This window comes from Pituophis catenifer, unplaced genomic scaffold (assembly GCF_029215685.1).
Source record: "Pituophis catenifer annectens isolate HBS135680 unplaced genomic scaffold, rPitCat1.0.hap2 SCAF_1, whole genome shotgun sequence".
Lineage (NCBI taxonomy): Eukaryota > Metazoa > Chordata > Lepidosauria > Squamata > Colubridae > Pituophis > Pituophis catenifer.
In genome coordinates this window covers 348,295,578-348,317,377 of record NW_027256881.1, presented here as the reverse complement: position 1 = coordinate 348,317,377, position 21,800 = coordinate 348,295,578, and the positions used below count along the sequence as shown (strand labels likewise).

At 42.9% G+C, this 21,800-nt stretch overlaps 1 pseudogene; it reads left to right on the top strand.

The window, feature by feature from the left end:
* The window catches only part of LOC139312570 (vomeronasal type-2 receptor 26-like), a 66,482-nt pseudogene extending 44,962 nt beyond the window's left edge, over positions 1 to 21,520 (top strand).
* The last annotated feature ends 280 nt before the right edge of the window (positions 21,521 to 21,800 follow it).

Sequence of the window (21,800 nt, the reverse complement as noted above, 5' to 3'; positions counted from 1 at the left end):
ATACTGCTCCTTGAGCAGAAATTAATAGTCAAAAAAAAAAAAAAAACCCACTCCAGATTGCACAAGAGTCCTAAGAAGGACAGCGAACTGTCATGCAGAATCAAAGATGAAAAGTTCCACTTCTGGGAGGAACAATTATTCACAACTGCTTGGTCTTAACCCAATCTTCCAATTCTGGAAATGCTTTCTTTGTTCTTCATGTTATAACAGAATAACAGAGTTGGAAGGGACCTTGGAGTTCTTCCTAGTCCAACCCCTTGCTGAAGCAGGAGATTCCATACCATGTTCTCCAGTTCCTTCTTAAAAGCCTCCTTTGTTGGAGCACCCACAACTTCTGGAGGCAATCCCTTCCACTGATTAATTGTCCTCATTGTCAGGAAATTTCTCCTTAGTTGTAGTTGGATCACTCCTTGATAAGGTTCCATCCATGACTTCTTGTCCTGGCTTCAGGTGATTTGGAGAATAGGTTGACTGCATTTTCTCTGAGACAGCCCCTCAAATATTGGAAGATAGCAATCATGTCAATACTACTACTTCTATGAGACTAGACATACACAGTTACTGCAATAGTTCATCATAGGTTTCAGCTTCCAGTCACCTAATCATCTTTCTTGCTCTTCTCTCCAATCTTTCTATGTTCTCTACATCTTTTTTATATCATAGCAACTAAAACTGGATGCGGTATTCCATGTGTGATCTTCCCAAGATATTATAAAGTGGTACAAACACTTCACGTGATTTTGATTCTATCCCTCTGTTAATGCAACCTAGGATTTACACCATGACTGTTCCTCCCCATTCAACAGCCTCCACACACAAGGGCAAAACCTTGACAGCACTGCTTGGTCAGTCCATGGATATACAACTGAACACCATCAGCATACAAATGATATCTGACTCTGACTGAGAAGGCCTCATTGATGCACCCTGAAAGTTGGTGGATTGGGCTCAATCTCTTCCCACCAACCAGCATTGAATGGAACCACGGTGGCACAGTGGTAAGAATGCAGTACTGCATGCTACTTCTGCTGACTGCTGGCTGCCTGCAATTTGGCAGATCAAATCTCAATAGGCTCAAGGTTGACTCAGCCTTCCATCCTTCCAAGGTAGGTAAAATTAGGACCTAAACTGTTGGGGGCAATATGCTGACTCTCTAAACCGCTTAGAGACACCTGAAAAGCACTATGAAGAGGTATTTAAGTCTAAGTGCTATTGCTCTTACTATTCAGATGAAGGAGGGAACCGCATAACAGTATGCACTCATTCTCTGTTATTGCAGTTTCTAATATCATCACCTACCATGCAGCTTCAAATAAACTAGTTCTTCCATCCAAGTAATGGCATCACTGCTCAGTTACAAGAGTACAACTGATTATTATATGCATTCACACTAACTGACCAACTATGACAAAGGCCAAACTCCATCTTGTTTGCGGGGGGTCAGTTTCATGGAGGTCAAATTCACAACTTTACCATGACTCCATCTGCTCTGTGCATTACAAGAAACACAAACATGTTTTTCCATTGTGGTGAATGAGAAGCTATTGCTACACGCGTAGAACAATTGCGTTTCGTTGCAATTATCTGAAGTACAATAATACTTAGTGTATATCCCCTCTGGATTTCTAGATACAGAGCTCTTCCAAGCTATAAAAATATCTCTGAGTTCAGCAGATGGGGTGGGGGGGCATAACATGTCATCTTAGTCCGTCTTGCAAAGAGCTCGCTCCTGGGTTTGAAGAGACTCACATGCCTTTGTTTCCTCTACTGTCATGGCCCAAACACAGGTAAGAGGAGGCATTGCTGATATAAACAACATATTTGTCCTGGTGCCATCCAGGTGGCACAGATGGTGTCTGATCTGCTACGGTTCCAGTGAGATTTCAGCAGCAACCTTCACATCAGTTTCTGCATAAACCTTGTGTTCTGTTCTAGGAGGGGAGGTGATAAGAATGACCGGGCAGGAGTCATGCTATTGCTGATGTTTCTGATGCTCTTCTGGCTCCTGGCTCCAACCACAGCAAAGAGGCTACAAACCATGTGTGTGCTCAGAGAAGATATTGACTTAAAGGAGAGCTACTATAGGCCTGGTGATCTCATTATTGGTGGGAATTTGCCCTTGGGAATCACTTCAGGGTTATCTTTCTTTGACTTTAATGCAGGGAAGCTTCATTTCCAACATGTGTAAGTTTCAGCTGGAGGGTAGACATGCAGATAATTAAATTCAGAGACTTTTTTCAGAAATCCTTCTTCTAGTATTTGTACTGTCCTGGTATAGCGCACATTTTGTGCTTTTCTTGATAAAATAGCAAGTTCTTCAAATAGGCTGGGATTCTCAATCTCTTCATCAGGAAGATGATAAACAAGAAAAATGAAGAGAGAAGCTGTGCTGGCCTAGTAAAGAAGTCAAATTATAATATTAATCTGAACAATAACTTGTGGCAGAAAATTCAAATAAAAGCTCAACACTCTTCAAGTGTTCAGGAGTTACAAAAATCCCTCTCAGTTTTAGAATCAGCATTGCTGATGAATATGGGCCTTCAGTAAGTCTGTGAGGAGACCCCCACTGTAGTCCTGCGCTCAGCAATCCTTACCACACCTGAAGAAGCTGTTCCAAGAGAGACCTTAAATACTGTAATTATTATTTTATTTATTTTCTTTTTTATTTATTTATTTTGTCAATCATATATAAGATAACAGGTAAAAGTATAAACATAATTTGGATACGTGAAAAGAGTAAGTAAAAAGGAATATTAGGACAGTGACAGTAGACACGCTGGTGCACTTATGCATGCCCCTTACAGACCTTTTAGGAATGGGGTGAGGTCAACAGTAGACAGTTTAAGGTTAAAGTTTTGGGGGTTTGGGGAAGAAACTACAGTCAGGTAGTGCATTCCAGGCATTGACCACTCTGTTGCTGAAGTCATATTTTCTGCCATCGAGTTTGGGTACTGTTTGGGTACTGTTGTGGTTGAGGCTGAAATAGTCATTGACAGGTAGGACTGTCACAAGTAAATGCCTTATTCTCCATTATGTAAATAGTATATGAACAGTGTGTGTCAGGGGTTAACTTATTCTTCACTTCTTAATGTATTCATACTTTACCACTCCCATACTTAGCTTTACCCATTGTATATATAAGGAGCTGCATACGTCCATTCTGTGCTTCTATCTGTGAATATTCAGTGAATATAGAATGCTTTATGTAAATAAACAGAGATATATTTGAATTTCTAATTCTCAAATTATTTATTGAGTCTGATCCTGAAAATATCGTAACAATCTGGTAGCAGAGGATGGTTGAATTGACTCAATAAAAACTTAAACATGTCTAAAAGAGATAGGCCCAAAACCAGGGCATACAGCAAAGAAATGGAAGCGGATCAAGAAATAATAGATGAGTCCACGAATGCAATTTCGAGAGAATCTGAAGAATACACCACAGAAGACGAAGAAATAATAAATGAAGATGATGACCAAGAAGAAAACAAAATAGAAAACAACGAACTCAGGTCAGAGATACTAAAACTTTTAAAAAGCCAAAAGAGCGATGAAAGTCTTGTCGCGAACCTCCAAGATATACTAAAAAACAACGGAGCAGTGAGAGAGAAGCACATCGCTACTGAAAAATCAAAAGACTCAAAAATAGTAAGTGATATGCTTACAGATAAAAATGCAGCAAAGAAGAAAACCAACAATCCCGCGCAAAATTTTGAATGGCAGCCATCTTGGTTTCAACAGACCCCTAAGATGAGCGAAGCAGAGCCAATCAGAAAGCAGGATTCAAAATGTCTGGCGCGAAAAGCCTTACTCGATACAAAAAATGAAAGAAAAAAAATATATACCTCAGAAGAATCAGAAACAGAGAACGAAGAAGATTCAATAGACATACAAGTAAAGTCAGCAATGAAAACGCTTTTTGCTGCATTTGGACCGAAACTGAAGATTAAAAAAAAAATCAACAAAAAAGCAAGCAAGCGAGCCAACGCCTCAAAATCTACCCGCTCCTATCCAGACGGCGAGAGCACCGACACCTGAACCCAGAGAGCCCTGCAGATACCACCCCACACCGCAGACTAATCCAAGGACCAGCGCCTTCAGCAAAAGAAAACGAGCGCCCGCTATCACCAGGACTCCCAAGATCGAGCCAGAGACTGATTCATCGGAAGAAGAACAAAGCGAGGGAGCTGCAGCAGCGAGAACCTCTCTCGATGACTCCAGGAACGAAATGAACAACGCACATGCGCAGGACTACGCAGACAACCCAGGAAGACATGAAATGCGGAGAGAATCATGCAGACTCGTAGCGAGCATCCCCACGCCGTTTTGCAACTTTAAACATTTACAAGACCACGGACTACCCCCGGTTGTAAGTAATGGACCCAACAATGTTGGGAATTTACCCAGTGACTTCCCAAAGCTGAGAATAGATGGCATTAATTTGCAAGAATGGTATCAGCAGCTCCAGGTTGTCTTTATGAAAGAAAACTTACTGTTTTTTATTACTAACCCCCCAAAAAGACCTTGGACTCTAAAGTTAGATTGCCTACACCACAGAGCATTTTTCTTATTAATTTCTAGTGTGTCTCCTGCCATGTATCACAGTATTAAGCAAAATCTGACTATCTCAGAAATTATTCAATGCATGTTTAATTTGTTTCACAGTGAAAGTGTAGCCACTACCACAAGAATGTCTAAAGATTTCTTCTCTTCTAGGATAAAGCCAGGGGTTACCATAAGTGAACATTTAATATCTTTAAACAAGATTAGAGCAGAACTGCACTTAAGGGGGGAGGTGATTTCAGATCAAACAATGAAAAGTGTTATCATCAACTCACTTGACCCATCATGGGATAATTATATGTCACACTTAGACACAATCAATCTAGGATACTTATCCATAGAAAGTCTATCCAATAAGTTAATAGCTGAAGACAATTCAAGGAGAAGTCGTTATAACAACCACATAGAGCACAAACAATATAAAAAGGTAGCATTTCAAGAAAGATATCATGAAACATTTAGATGCCACAATTGTGGGTCCAAAGAGCATAATAGGAGGGATTGTCCTAAAATTCTAAGAGAAAGACATAGGTCAGAATATAGAAATAGGTACAACAACAGACAGTCTTCCATTGATAGACATAGGTATAGAAGTCCACCCAACTATAGAGAACATAGAGGGGGCAGAGATAATTCAAAGGATAGAAAATCTGGTTCACTGAATGGGCTAAACAAACATGACAACATTAACATACAACAACCAGAGAACAATAATTGGCTTATTGATTCTGGAGCAACTAATCACACTACAAATAATAAAAATATATTATCTTCATTTGTAGAAGATAAATTTGTAATCAAAGTAGCTAATCAAGAAAAGGTTCAAGTGATATGTAGAGGGAATGTAATATTACCTGGCCTAGGAAAAATAGAGGGGGTATTACTAATACCTGAAATTCCTCATAACATACTTAGTGCCATAAAACTAAGCAGAGATTCTGACATTAACATTGTATTCTCAAAAGGAAAAGCAACATTAGAGAAAAACAAAATAAATATAGGTACAGTAATAATCAAAGGAGGTCTACCTTACTTAATGATAAAGGAGGAATGGTTACACAACATTGATTCAAGTATGGAAAATGACAATGAGATAGATAATGGAGACAATAGTAACAGTGACAATGAGAAACGTGAAGTAACCCATAATCACAAAGATACACACAATGAAAAAAAACCTAAGATAGGTAAACCAATTCATGATGAGTGTGCTCATGTCTTACATAGGAAATTAGGACATGCCAGTTTTCCTGTAGTGCAAAAGATGACTGAACATGCAGAAGGTGTTAAAATAAAAAATTGTGAAAACTATTTGGAATGCTCAGTATGTAAATCTACAAAGCTCAAAACTAGTCCCAGACCTAGAAAATCAATGAGATCAATCAACAAAATTTTTGATTTGGTACATATGGATCTAGTTGGTCCACTAACACCATCAATTACTTATAAAAAACGCTACTTTCTGACCATTGTGGATGATTATAGTCGTTATGGATTCGTTTACACATTAAAACATAAAGATGAAACTTTTCAGAAATTTAAAGAGTTTTACAAACGCATAGAGACACAACACAACATTAAAATAAAACAAATCATGACAGATAGGGGATGTGAATTCATGTCTAAAGAATTCTCCCAATGGCTAAAAGATAAAGGAATGTTACATTACACATCTAGCCCATTTTCTGCATTCCAGAACGGAGTGGTAGAGAGAAAGAACTCAACATTACAAACCATGATTAGATGCACATTAGAAGATGCTGGCTTAAGTAAACAATTCTGGTCAGAAGCCCTACAATATTCTAATTACACACAAAATAGAACTTGGTCCAGCATTGTAAATAAGACACCATATGAAGTAATGTATAATAGGAAACCAAAATTAGCACACATGCACATATTTGGAGTCACTGCAGACGTACACATACCTAAACAACTAAGGCGCAAAGGTGAGAACGTATCCAGAAGACTTAGATTCATGGGATACGAGACAGGTACAAAAGGATACAGATTTATCGATAATAACAATAAATTTATAGTTTCCAGAACAGCTGTGTTCCATGAACAGGCTAACTGGTCTAAAATACATCTTAATGAAATATTCCCAAACACCAACCCAGACACCAAACTCCAAGAAAAAAGGATTAGAGAAGAACACAGTAACAACACACATAAAAATAAAATCAAAACATGGACAAACAGTCAACATAAAATAAAGACAGATTCATTAACTAAAAAAGAAGCAAGGTATTTACATGACAATGATAGTAAACCAGAAAAAGCAATCAGAAGTAGCAGAAATCAAATGCCAAACAAATACAAAGATTATGTAATGTATATGGATGGAGAATCATCAATACCTAACACATATGAGGAAGTGTTAAAACTTCCTCCTGAAGAAAAGAAAAAATGGGAAGCAGCCATGACTAAAGAGATGGATAGTTTACGAGGGCTAAATGTGTTCACACCTACAGTTGCACCAAAGGACAAAACCATCATTGGCACTAGATGGATATATAAAATTAAAAATTTAGAGGGAGGCAATACTCTATACAAAGCTAGATTAGTTGCACAAGGTTATGCACAGAAATATCCCGAGGATTATACAGACACATACTCCCCCACAGTAAGAACAGAGAGTGTCAAAACAGCTCTGGTTATAGCATCAGCACTCAACCTCGATGTGTTTCAATACGACATACAGACTGCGTATTTACACGCAAAATTAGATAAGGAAATATATGTAAGAGCACCCCACAGTCAATACACAAACAAAAATGAGACTTGTTATTAAATAAAAGTTTATACGGGTTGAAACAATCTGGTAAACAATGGTATGATTGTTTAGTAAAAGTTCTTAAAACTATGAATTTCAATGCCACTACTGCTGACAATTGCTTCTTTGTTAAAAAAGAGAATGATTCCCTAGAATTTGTATTGATCTATGTGGATGACATTTTGTACATAGGTAAACATAAAGAAAGGAAAGAGGCATTTGTAACAAAACTGAATGAACATTTTTCATTGAAATCTTTGGGTAAAGTAAATAAGTATCTTGGTGTTCAAATCAGTAAAACCAGAAGGGGATTTAAGCTTTCTCAAAGAGACAAAATCATAGAGCTCTTGAATAAATGTAATTTAAGTAACGCTAAGCCCTGTGACACTCCCATGCAAACTGATTTTTTGAAGAATACAGAAGAATCATCTCCTGAATTCAAAGATAATACATTTTACAGGTCAGTCATAGGTTCACTTCTTTATATCTCTAATTGGACTAGGCCTGATATTGCTTTACCTCTCAACTTATTGTCCAGACATGTCAGCAAACCATCGCTATACCATTGGGAAGCTGTCAAAAGAATATTAAGGTATTTAAAGAATAGTTTAGACTTCTGTTTATTGTTGGAACCTAATAATGTCAAGGAGCCCATCCTCACATGTTACGCCGATGCGGATTGGGCTGGAGACACCTCATGTAGAAAAAGCACATCTGGTTATATATTCTTTCTTAACGGTTGTCCAGTTTACTGGTATACTGGCAAACAAGATTTAGTAGCCACCTCAACAACAGAGGCAGAATATGTTTGTCTATCTAAGGCAGCAAATAACCTTGTATGGTTCAATGATTTACTTTCAGACATTTGGAAAAAACCCATTTTACCTTTTATTATGCATGAAGATAACAAAGCTGCTATCGAAATATCTAGATCTGATGCCATTGGACAAAGGTCCAGACATATAGATATAAAATTTAAACATGTGAGACAGTTATCTCAGGATGGATTTATCAAAGCAGTTCATTGCGAAACATCAGAGCAAATAGCTGACATATTAACAAAGCCTTTGCCGTCTAAGCAACATAATTACTTGACTTCTAAGTTACATGTCTTATATTGTTCTGAATCTGAATGTAATTGTTGTAATATATCGAATCGGCATTTAGAGGGGGATTTGTCACAAGTAAATGCCTTATTCTCCATTATGTAAATAGTATATGAACAGTGTGTGTCAGGGGTTAACTTATTCTTCACTTCTTAATGTATTCATACTTTACCACTCCCATACTTAGCTCCACCCATTGTATATATAAGGAGCTGCATACGTCCATTCTGTGCTTCTATCTGTGAATATTCAGTGAATATAGAATGCCTTATGTAAATAAACAGAGATATATTTGAATTTCTAATTCTCAAATTATTTATTGAGTCTGATCCTGAAAATATCGTAACAAGGACATTGTTGCAGAAAATTTTATGTACTATGCTTAGGTCAGACTGAATGCGGCATAGTTCTTAATTGTCTAAGCCCAAAATTTGGAGTCTGGTGGCATAAGGTATTCTGTTGCAAGAAGAGGAGTGGAGGACTCTTCTAGTAAAATATCTCTGAATTCTCTCAATTGTATTTATGTCCGATATGCAGTGCGGGTTCCAGACAGATGAACTGTATTCAAGAATTGGTCTATCAAATGTTTTATATGCTCTAGTTAGTAGTACAATATTACCAGAGAAGAAGCTATGCAACATTAGGTTAACAACTCTTAGTGCCTTTTTGACAATGTTGTTCCAGTGGGCTCTGGCACTTAGATCTTTAGAAATGAGTACTCCAAGTTCCTTGACTAAGTGAGGGTCATCTACAAGGTTATGTCCATCTAATTTGTATTTTATGTTTTGATTTCTTTTGCCAATGTGTAAGACAGAGCATTAGATTTTGTGTGTAGAAGGTTTTCTTGCTTGATGTGATAATTGGTGCATTCAGTCTTTATTTGTTGGCATAAGTTTTTGTAGTGGTTTTTACAGTTCTTACATTGAAAGGGGAGCAGTTGGAAAGGATTACAGCCACTGCAGCAAAGCGAATATGGCAGGGATGATAGAGAATATAAAACAGTCCTTGATATCTATGGAAAGGCTTTCCTCCTTTCTCACAAAGTCATCCAAGTTTAGCCAAGGGAAATCCTTTGGAAATAATCCAACCCAATGAAATTTGGGAGTTTCTGCCCTAAAATCAAAGGTGGGTTTCAGCAGGTTCTGATCAGTTCTGGAAAACCAGTAGTGGAAATTTTGAGTAGTTCGGAGAACCGATAGTACAAATCTCTGCCTCCCAAGTCCCAGCTGTTCAGGAGGAAATGGGGATTTTGCAGTAACCTTCCCCTGAATTGTGAACGATTTTTCAATATCCTTCCCCTGGCATGCCCACCAAGCCATGCCACACACACCAAGCCACACCCACAGAACCAGTAGTAAAAAAATTTTTAAACCCATGTCTGCTTCAAATTTCCCCCCAAACAGAGAAGCAAATTCTACAGCCATGCAGAAGGTTTCCTCTAATATTCTCCAAACTTTCTCTCACTACAGATTCACCATAGGTAACTACCAGCAGTTCCTTGCATTGATTTTTGCTGTCTTCGAGGTCAATAAGGATTTTCTTCTGCTCCCCAACATCACCCTTGGCTTCCACATCTATGGCCATTACCAGAGGGAGAAGACTATTTCCTTAAACAGCCTCTCCATGCTCTCCTCACAAGGCCAAGTGGTCCCAGGTTACAAATGTGACCTGCAGGACACTCTGCTCTCCGTCATTGGTGGTCTCAGTGCCAAGTCCTCATGGCAGATGGCCTCCATCTTCAGCATCTTTAAGGTCCCACAGGTAAGAGAGCTCCCTTGGATACAGTATGGAACAGACAAAGATCAAAAGCACACACAGAAGCCAAAGATGAAACTAAAAGAAGGGGGGTTTGTTTGGGAGGGGGGTGAATATCATGAGCTTGTCGCTCTTAGATTACTCTTTATTAAAGGGTAGCCATTATTTTAGTGCCATTTGTTCTCTGTATCAGGTTGTTGGTTTCTTCTCTTATATTCTGACGTACCACAACCAATAAAAATGGCTAAGAGAGGAAGAAGATGAAGTTTGCCAGTCAAAGTGAGTCAGCCTGACTGAAGGGCCATCAACCACACAATGGTCACAACTAAAGTCAACATAAAAACTCTTACTTTGTCTTTGAAAAAAGAATCTCTTTTTCTCCAGCTCGGTGTTGGCTTTGAGTTCTCTCAGGGAGAGAGGAAAGTTTATCCTTCCTTCTTCCGGATAAATCCCAAGGAATTTCCTCAGTATGTGGGTTTAGTCCAACTGCTCCTATATTTCCAATGGAACTGGGTTGGGCTTTTCACCCCTGAAGATGACATTGGAGAACATTTCACTTCAACTCTGACGCCAATGCTCCAGGAGAAGGAGATCTGCCTGGTTTTCACTCTAATGCTGGAATTGGGTAATTTTGAAATAACTAAGAAGAAGTTAATTCTCAATTTCCTCACATGGTCTAAAGCAGAAGTGTTTATCATATTTGGAGAATTAATTGTTACTGCCATTGTAATAGACACAATAGATCATTTTGAAAATACCAAAAAGGTATCATTGAGGAAAGTTTGTATCTTCACTTCCCAATGGAAAATTGGCTTGAAAGAATCTGAATACACATTGCGTTACATAAAGCTTTTTCATGGAGCCTTGCATTTCAGGGACCACACCGGGGATGTCTCTGAATTCAGCCACTTCCTCCTGACTTTAGACCCCTTGAACCCCCAAGGAGATGTCTTTCTCCCTCCATGGTGGGAATATGTCTTTGGCTGCAAGATCCATAAATCAGGAAAGATCCCTCCAAAGGGAGAAAAACAATGTACTGGAAAGGAGAATCTGCAGAATGTGCCCAATTACACTTTTGAAAAAAGAATGACAGGTGAAAGTTACAATATCTACAATGCTATTTATGCTCTGGCACATGCTTTGCATGCAATGCATGGATCCAGAGTTCAACCGACCACGATGAGGCTTGGAAAGAGGATCTCAGATGTCCAGTCATGGCAGGTAATTTCTATGGCTTTTGACTCAGTCCACAGACACTTAAATTGGAAGCTCCCCATATGAATTTCTTCAGTTTAGTTTAGTTTAGTTTACTTTATTATCATTGCGCCTTGTACAATTTAATTAAATGCTATCTTCAGTGTACATATATATATATATAAACACACATCCTTCACATTCCATACAATTGAATTGAAAACTCCTGATATTGCATTAATATTACACTGTACGGTAGAATTTAATACAGTTACTGCTCTGGAATAGAAGCTGTTTTTCAGCCTGCTTGTCCTTGTTTTTATTGTCCTGTACCATCTGCCAGATGGTAATACTTCAAAAAAAGGGTGCCCAGGATGAGATGGATCCTTAAGAATGTTTTGACCTTGAGAGGGAGCTATAGAGCTCTTCCAAAGAGGGGCGAGGGCAACCAAAAATCCTCTGGGCCATGATCTTAATAACCCTCATACATTTAATTAAGTACTGATTCAATGTATGCATGCTCCCATACCAATTCATCTGAGACCCTGCCCTTTTTTTAGTTTACCTTTTGTTGTGCTACTCAGCTTCCTGTGTGGAAACAGCTTCTGATTAACAATGGATGGAAACTAACAAAGGAGAGAAGCAACCTAGAACTAAGGAGAGACTTCATAAGGAGCGGTTTACCTTTAGAAGTCGTGGGTGCCCCATTGCTGGAGTCATTGAAGAAGAGACAGGATAGCCTCTTGTCTAGAACTGTAGAGGGTCTGTTGCTATTGTCCCTTTCAATACTGTTGAAAGGAAATAATAATAATAATAATAATAATAATAATAATAATAATAATAATAATAATAATAATAATAAAAATTGACGTTGCAATACCTGGTGATGCATGGATTGAAGATAAGCAGCAAGAAAAAATCACAAAGTACCAGGACTTGCAAATTGAAGTTGAGAGACTGTGGAAAAAGAAATCATGTGTTTTCCCGATTGTAATTGGAGCCCTTGGAGCAATACCCAAAGGGCTACCCCGCTATTTAGAAATTCTAAATTTGCCGGACTTGAACATTTTCACTCTACAAAAACCCACCTTACTCGGAACAGCTTACATCCTCCGACGATACCTTAACAGTTCCTAGGTCCTTGGTTAGGACTTGACCTGCTGAGCTATTAACCAGCCTCAAAGGCTCTGATTCTCACTAAAGATTAAATAATAATAGTAATAAGAAGAAGAGGTAGAATTACTGGGAGATAATAGTAGAGTCAGTAGAATTGGTTTAACTTGCTGTTTTGCTTCTGTAAGAATTGCTTTGCTAAGAATTGGAATTGGCTCTGCCATTTGCTTCTATCAAATGGGGGGGGTTAAAGTGTAATCCCCCCCTCTTTCCATCTCTCCCCCCTTGGAACACGCCCTTCTCGGACTTGCGCCCTCTTTTGGCTTCACCTCACTGACATAAATAGCTCGCTTATTCCACCTGAGCCCTTCCCCTACTTGTGTGGAGGACTAATATCATCTGAACAGGAGCTGGTATATGACTCCATCCCACCAGCTGAGAGGACCAGCCAAGAGCCTACCACCGTGAGAGGGTGGCTTGGGCTCTGGGCCCCACGGGCTGAGCTGGGATGGCATTAGCTATTTTGCATTCTGCACTTTGTACCTGCTGGCAGGGGAATGACCATCGGACAAACCGCCGTGAGAGGGCGGATTGGGGATTTATATCCTGGATGCTGCACTGTTTCTGTTGTACCATCATTCGGCACCTGCACTTTACACTTCACTTTACACACATCCTCTTCTTGGGTCTCTCTCTTTCGCATTCTGGTGACTCAAGAACATTTGGGGACCTTACACTCTGATTGTGTTTCTATGACAAGAGTCAAGATGTTCTGGTCTGAAATTAATCAGAATTTTCTGCATCAAAGGCTAAAATGTTGGACTTCTCTGAATAGTGAAGTGACCAACCAGGTCAGATGCTTCCTTCCACATGGCCCAGTAGACCTCAGATTGCCACCAAGAGATAGAAATAGCTTCTCAAATATAAAATCATCTTCTCAAAATACCCTTGATGTGATGATAGAAGCCATGATGTCTCGTTTGTAGCTCTAGCGCAAATACTCCAATTTCTGAAGTTCTCCTTTCTTTCAGATTCTTCCCTATTTGAGGAATGTGCAGTTCAACAACAGTGCTGGAGAGGAGGTCTCCTTCTCAGAAGATAGACTGGGATCTGCTTGTTATGATCTTCTCAACTGGGTTCTCTTTCCCAATCGATCTTTTGTCCCCGTGAAAGTTGGGCAAGTAAATCCCGAGGCTCCCCCAGGCCAAGATTTCACCATTAACTCTGATGGAATCGTCTGGGCCACAAAGGTGAGCTGCAAGGAAATGTTTTAAGTTCAGAGAAAGATTAATTCTCTTCCTGAGATGCAGAACATCTTCCTAACTTGAAAAATAATCAGTTGAATCAGAAATCATTAGTTATTTGGTGAGAAATCTGCTTTGCATGTAACACATTTGATGTCTGCTTTGTTTCATTCCACAAAGGGTTAGGCTTGGGAAACACTCCTGCTTGAAAAGCAGGATGAAAAAACAGCAAGTAACAATGATTTCCATTGACCATTTCCACTCAGTTGTATCTTCACAGTTCTTTCTTTTAGAAATGCTCTCCTCCCATCATAAGTCTTCCTCTACAGGCTGAGATTCCAGATCCAATCTCACACATGGGTGTGTCAGGAATGCCCCTGGCCTGATTATCCTAGGATTGTTCTTGATTTCTGATATTTATTTTATTTATTTATTTATTTATTAAATTTTTATACCGCCCCCTCTCCCGAAGGACTCAGGGCGGTGAACAGCCAAAATTAAAACACACAATACAAATATTAAAATACAATTAAAACAAAATTAAATTATCTTTGGCTTCTCCAATTTAAAACCCCTTACCCATAAAATTCACCCAATTAAAATTTTTAACCCAGTCCGGCTTGCTGAAATAAAAAAGTCTTCAGGGCCTGGCGGAAGGTCCAGAGGTCCGGGATTAGTCGTATCCCTGTGGGTAGCTCATTCCAGAGGGCGGGTGCCCCCACAGAGAAGGCTCTTCCCCGGGGGGTCGCCAGCCGACATTGCCTGACAGACGGCACCCTGAGGAGACCCTCTCTGTGGGAGCGTGTTGGCCAGTGGGAGGTAATCGGAGGCAGAAGGTGGTCTCGTAAATAACTGGGTCCTAAGCCATGGACCGCTTTGAAGATGAGAACCAGCACCTTGAAGCGCACTCGGAAGACCACTGGAAGCCAATGCAGCTCGCGCAGGAGAGGTGTCACTTGGGAGCGCCATGTCGCCCCCATAAGTACCCGCGCGGCCGCATTCTGCACCAGTTGGAGCCTCCGAGTGCTCCTCAAGGGGAGCCCCATGTAGAGAGTGTTGCAGTAGTCGAGGCAGGAAGTAACGAGGGCATGAGTGACCGTGCATAGGGAGTCCCGATCCAGAAAGGGGCGCAACTGGCGTATCAGGCGAACCTGATCGAAAGCCCCCCTGGCCACGGCCGTCATATGCTCTTCTAAAGACAGCCGTGCATCCAGGAGGACACCCAAGTTACGCGCCCTCTCTGTGGGGGCCAATGTCTCGCCCCCAATAGTCAGCGATGGCACCAGCTGACTATATTGGGATGCCGGCATCCACAGCCACTCAGTCTTGGAGGGATTGAGTCAGAGCCTATTCCTCCCCATCCAGACCCGCACGGCCTCCAGGCACCGGGACATCACTTCAAGGGCATCGTTGGGGTGGTCTGGGGTAGAGATGTACAGCTGGGTGTCATCAGCGTACAGATGGCACTGCACCCCAAAAGCACGGATGATCTCGCCCAGCGGCTTCACATAAATGTTGAACAGGAGAGGCGAGAGGACCGACCCTTGTGGCACCCCACAAACTAAGTGCCTTGAGATCGACCTCTGCCCTCCAGCCAACACAGACTGCGACCGGTCGGAGAGATAGGAGGAGAACCACCATAAAACAGTGCCTCCCACTCCCAACCCCTCCAACCGGCGCAGCATGATACCATGGTCGATGGTATCAAAAGCCGCTGAGAGATCTAATAGGACCAGAACAGAGGAGCAACCTCTGTCCCGAGCCCTCCAGAGATCATCAACCAACGCGACCAATGCCGTTTCCGTGCTGTACCCGGGCCTGAAGCTGGACTGGAATGGATCTAGATAGACGGTTTCATCCAGGTACTGCAGGAGCTGTCGTGCAACCACACTCTCAACAACCTTCGCCAAGAAGCGAAGGTTGGAAACTGGACGATAATTTGCTAAAACTGCTGGGTCCAGAGAGGGCTTCTTGAGGAGGGGCCTCACCACCGCCTCTTTCAAGGCAGGAGGCAAGAACCCCTCACTCAAGGAAGCATTTATAATCCTCTGGAGCCAGCCTTGTGTAACCTCCCGGGTAGCCAGCACCAACCAGGAGGGACACGGGTCCAATAAACATGTGGTTGCGTTCAACCTCCCCAGCATCCTGTCCACGTCCTCGGGAGTCACAGGGTCAAACTCATCCCAGATAACCGTCTCAAGACAGACCTCGGACAACCCGCCTGTACCTACCCAGTCAGAGTCCAAGCCTTCCCGAATTTGAGCGACTTTATCGTGCAGATAATGCACAAAATCCTCAGCACAACCTTGCAAGGGGTCTTCCCGTGCTCCCAGATGGAGAAGGGAGCGTGTCACCCTAAACAAGGCAGCTGGGCGATTTTCTGCCAACGTGATAAGAGCGGAAAAGTAATTACACTTCGCCGCCTTTATCGCCACTAAGTAGGTCTTGATATAAGACCTCACTAGTGTACGGTCAGATTCGGAGCGACTGGCCCTCCAACCACTCTCTAGGCGTCTTTTCCGGCGTTTCATCCCCCTCAGCTCCTCGGAGAACCAAGGAGCTGGGCAGATTCGGCGCCGGGTCAGAGGCCGCAAAGGCACAACCCGATCTAAAGCACCAGCAGCCACCCTATCCCAGGCGGCCACCAGGTCTTCCGTCGAGTCGCGCGCCAGAGTCTCAGGAAATGGCCCAAGCTCCATTCGGAACCTATCAGGATCCATCAGGCGCCTGGGGCGGAACCACCTGATCGGTTCCGCCTCCCTGCGGTGGGGCATAGCGGTCAGGAAGTCAAGTCTAAGGAGAGAATGGTCTGACCATGACAAGGGTTCAATAACTATATCCCCTGTATCTAAGCCATTCAACCACTGACCAGAGACGAAAACCAAGTCCAGCGTGTTTCCTCCTATGTGAGTGGGGCCCTGAATTAACTGGGTCAGGTCCATGGCCGTCATGGAAGCCATGAACTCCCGAGCCACCTCAGATGCTTCGCCGGTGGACGGCAGGTTGAAATCCCCCATGACTAAAAGCCTGGGGGTATCAACCACCACCCCGGCTATAACATTGAGGAGCTCAGGCAGGGTCGCTGCCACGTAGCAAGGAGCCAGGTACGTAACCAGCAGGCCCATCTGCCTCCCATGGCCCCACTTCACAAGGAGAGACTCACGGCTATCTGAGGTACAGTGGCCTCCCTAGGATCAAGACCTTCCTTTACAATAACCGCCACCCCCCCACCCCTACCCTGGGCCCTCGGCTGATGAAATGCGCGGAAACCCGGTGGGCACATTTCTACGAGGGAGACCTCCTCTCCAGGCCCAGCCAGGTCTCAGTAATACCCGCCAGGTCCGCTCCCCCCTCCTGAATCAGCTCACAAATGAGGGGGGCTTTATTAACCATGGACCTGGCATTGCACAGCATCAGCCTAAGACCCAGGCTCTGAGACTCCGGACAACCCAGGGAACGAGAAGAGCATTGGGAGCCGGAGCATGTCACCGCTTGGAGACAGCGGATACGTGCCCCCACAACATGATATGGCCCCCTGCTCCCACCATACCTGTCCCTCCCACCCACGGTCCTGATGACATCGCCCTGTTCCCTACCAACACCAACCCCCTCCAATCCCCGCTCCGCACCTCCCCTAGTGCGACCCTGTGCCGGGCCTGGTCCCCTCCCCAACAAATCACCCTCCCTATCCTTTGCCAAACAACCCTCCCCCCTCCCAAAACCCCTTAAAAGATTGGCAAATGACAATTTTAAAAAACCCCTCAACCCCCTCTTCGCCGCATGCCACCTCTTGGGATTCCAAAATCTGTCATCGAGGTAGGCCCTCGATAGAGTGGAGGGCCAATCCTGTGAGAGGGGCCAGTCTCGCAGAACAAGAAGCTCAGCTGCCGAATACATCTTGCCACAGAGGATAAGTGACCATGTCCCAAGGGTCAGATGGAAAATAAGAGGTCCAAAAGGGAGCAAATAAAATGGGGGCATCCAAGATCCGAGGTCCAAAGTCCACTGTCCCCTCACCACAGTGGGAAGGATCTCTTGCCAAGTCGACACAGTTCAAGGGGGATACAATCCAACCACCCTCTCACAGTGATTGGTCTGATGGTCAGTCCCCTCTACTGGTGAGATGGAAGTAGTGAACCTTTGCAATATCAGTTCAGCATAAGGGGTTAAAGTCCATAGCCACCCTGTCACAGTGGCTGGTCTCATGGTCCTCAACCACCCTCTCACGGTGGTTGGTTTGATGTTCAGTCCCCTTTGCTGGTGACGTGCAGATAATACCATACCGACTCCGCTCGAGGGGCACAAAAAACCAAGACCACCCTCTCACGGTGGCTGGTATGATGGGCAGTCCCCTCTGCCGGTGGGATGGAAGAAGTGTACCGGCTCCCCATAAGCTCCCAACACAATTTACAGTCCCCCTCCACGGCAGGGGGAAGGGCTCTGATGAATATGAGCCAGGATTTCAGTGATAGACAGTGGCAATCTCTTTCTTTAGAAAAGAATCTGAACATAGAAGTAGGAATAAGGAAGGGAAATAGGAATGGGGAAAAGAATGAATGCAGCAGGTGTTGTGACCTAAACTCACTTAGTCATTACAAGACACAAATTAGACTCAAACCTATTTTATTATAATAGCTGAGAATTACTTCATTCCCATCTTAGTCCAAATTAATTCCAAAACAAGTCCTTCAGAAAACGTCCTTCGGGCTTATCACAAACATTGATAATGGCACCCTGCCAAAGGCCTTTCTTGGCAAAGCCCCATGAAGTTCAGAAAAAAGAGATGTCAACTGGAAACAGATTTAGCAATATTGCTTTCCTACAAAGAGCCCAAGAGCCTTTGCTGCTCTTTTAAGCCTTATGGGAGGGGCCAATCATCTCTTGGCATTTCTCCCGAGTCATCCTTTTCACTTTAGCTGCTCTTGCCTTCTGGCACCTCTGCCATGCATGCACTAGAAACAGGCTCCTCCTGTTCCTCTGCCTCACTGCTGTCTGACTCTGGAGGTGCTGGAGTCCGCGAATCACTTCCAGATGGCCCTGGCCCCCTCTCTGCCTCCAATGCAGAGCCTCATCTCCAGGACTGGCCCATGGTCCTCACCAGCCTCCTCACTGTCTGACTCTGCTGCTAGGTCCTCCGGCTTCTGGTGGACCACAACAGCAGGTTCATTGCTTAGGTCATTCCAAGTACTTTCCTTTTCTCTTTCAGAAGAAGCCCTTTGCCAGGTGTGGAAGGAAGAGGTGCCATGCAGGAGAGAGGAGAAGAGTTCCAGAGGGCGAGCAGGTTTGCTGCTACCAATGTGACCCTTGTCCAGAAGGGACCATTTCTAACAAGACAGGTAGAGCAGATTTCAAATGTTCATCTTCCAGGATCAAAGAAGACATTATTTAAGTCATTTTTGTTTTTGTTATGATTTTTTATGAGAATGAAATGAAATCATATCTTTCAGGAAAACCTTTCAGTTTACAGCTCTAAACTGCCCTGGCCACTGAGGCCATTTTTCCCGATCCTCAGCAGTTCCATGCAGGATAGTTTTAGGGCAGAATTTAAGAAAGTCTAACTAGGATTTCCATTTGCTACTCTGACCTCCAATTGGAAAAACTAACTTCCAATCTTTCCTGAGGAAGTGATGTGTGTGGACCAAGCTTAAATTTTTATTATTTATAATATGCTCCTTCCATCAGCACTATCCACCTCTGAGGAAATAGACCTGCCAGGGAAAGAGGACATTCATCTATCTATGTCTCTTTGATAGAACAGGAGGGAGCAAAAAACATCTGAATGAACAGATTTGAAGTAGAAAGCAGAGAGATTATTTATTTATTTTATTTATTTTATTTTAAATTTATATACCGCCCTTCTCCCTGAGGACTCAGGGCGGTGTACAGCCAGAATTAAAAAAACATGAAATACAAATATTAAAAACAATTAAAATATATATAAATTTGGCCCAAAATTAAAAATACAAACCAATTAAAACATTTAAAATTTCTTCTTAAGCCAGCCCGGCTTGCTGGAAAAAGTGGGTTTTAAGGGCACGGCGGAAGGCGCTAAGGTCTTGGATTCTCCTTATCTCTGGGGGCAACTGATTCCAGAGGGTAGGTGCCCCCACAGAGAAGGCCCTCCCCCTGGGGGTCACCAGCCTGCATTGATTGGCTGATGGCACCCTGAGGAGGCCCTCTCTGTGGGAGCGCACGGGACGATAGGAGGTCGTTGGTAGCAGCAGGCGGTCTCGAAGATAGCTAGGCCCTATGCCATGGAGCGCTTTAAAGGTGATAACCAGCACCTTGAAGCGCACCCGGAAGACCACTGGGAGCCAGTGCAGCTCACGCAGGAGCGGTGTTACATGGGAACGCCATGCTGCTCCCATCACTACCCGCGCTGCTGCATTCTGGACCAGTTGGAGCCTCCGGGTGCTCCTCAAGGGGAGTCCCATGTAGAGAGTGTTGCAGTAGTCAAGGCGAGAGGTAACGAGGGCATGAGTGACTGTGCACAGGGAATCCCGATCAAGAAAGGGCCGCAATTAAGGTTACGGCAGGGATAATGTACACAGAAACAAAACAGCAGCATTTCTGGATAACAGATATATCACTCTTCTTTGTCTTCCATTCTAAAATGGTGAAAAAAACTGGCAGGAATCTCAAACTGAAAGCCTCATTACTCATGGAAGTGCACAATGAATGAATAGCTGGAACTGAACAAATCCTTTTCTCTGGCTAATCTATTGCAAAGATCATCATAAATGAAGAATGATTTGCCCTTTATGATGCTCCATAAATTGTACAGGGAGTCCTTTCATCACTCCCTTTGTGGATAGGCCAACAGCAGAAAGAGAAAGTCATATCACCTCTCTAGGAGGAATAATGCGTATGGCAGATACCCTTAAAATTCTTAGCCAAACACTCTTGATTTCAGATGCAGCTCACTGTGAACCCTGCCCAGAAGACCAATTTCCCAACAAGGACAAGGACCAATGCATTGCCAAGAAGATCCACTTCCTTGCCTATCAAGACACCCTGGGATACATTTTAGTTTTTCTTGCTCTTTTTCTCTCTGTGATCACTTCTGCAGTCCTGGTGATTTTCCATAAACATCATGACACACCAATTGTCAAGGCCAACAACCGAGATCTCACCTACATCCTCCTGGTCTCCCTCCTGCTCTGCTTCCTCTGCTCCTTCCTCTTCATTGGTCAACCTGGGAAGATCACCTGTCTTATACGACAAGTTGCCTTTGCCATTCTCTTTTCCCTGGCAGTTTCCTCCATTTTGGCAAAAACTGTCATGGTGGTTCTGGCTTTCATGGCCACCAAGCCAGGGAACAAAACAAAGAAACTCTTAGGGAAACCACTGACCAACTCCATTGTCATAGCCTGTCCCCTGATCCAAACAGTTGTTTGTGCCACCTGGCTGGTAACCTCCCCTCCATTTCCCAGTTGGGACTTTCACTCCTTGTTTGGAGAGATCATCTTGGAATGCAAGGAAGGTTCATCTTTAATGTTTTACACTGTCCTTGCCTACCTAGGTCTTTTGGCCCTCATCAGTTTCTCGGTGGCATTTCTAGCTAGGAAATTACCTGATAGTTTTAATGAAGCCAAATTTATACTTTTAGCATGCTGGTCTTTTGCAGTGTTTGGATCACCTTCCTCCCCACCTACCTGAGCACCAAAGGGAAGTCCATGGTGGCTGTGGAGATCTTCTCCATTTTGGCCTCTGGAGCTGCTCTCTTGGCTTGTATCTCTTTTCCCAAATGCTACATTATTCTACTGAGGCCAGATCTGAATTGTAGAGAAAATATAGTAAGAAACAAGAATTTCTAACTAATGCAAAGATTGGCCTCATTTATATTTGTCTTTCAGACATATTTAGAATCTGATTTAAAAAAAAAATGGTTAAGAAGAAGGAGGATCTTGTCCATTAAAGAATTCCTTATCAAGTTCTACAACTGGTTACATGTCAGGTCTCATAGATCTCTATCGGGAAAGTACCATTCTGGTGGGAGGGGGAGGCTTGTGTGAGATTCTTTGTGCAGGGATTCATTTACTTTGCTTT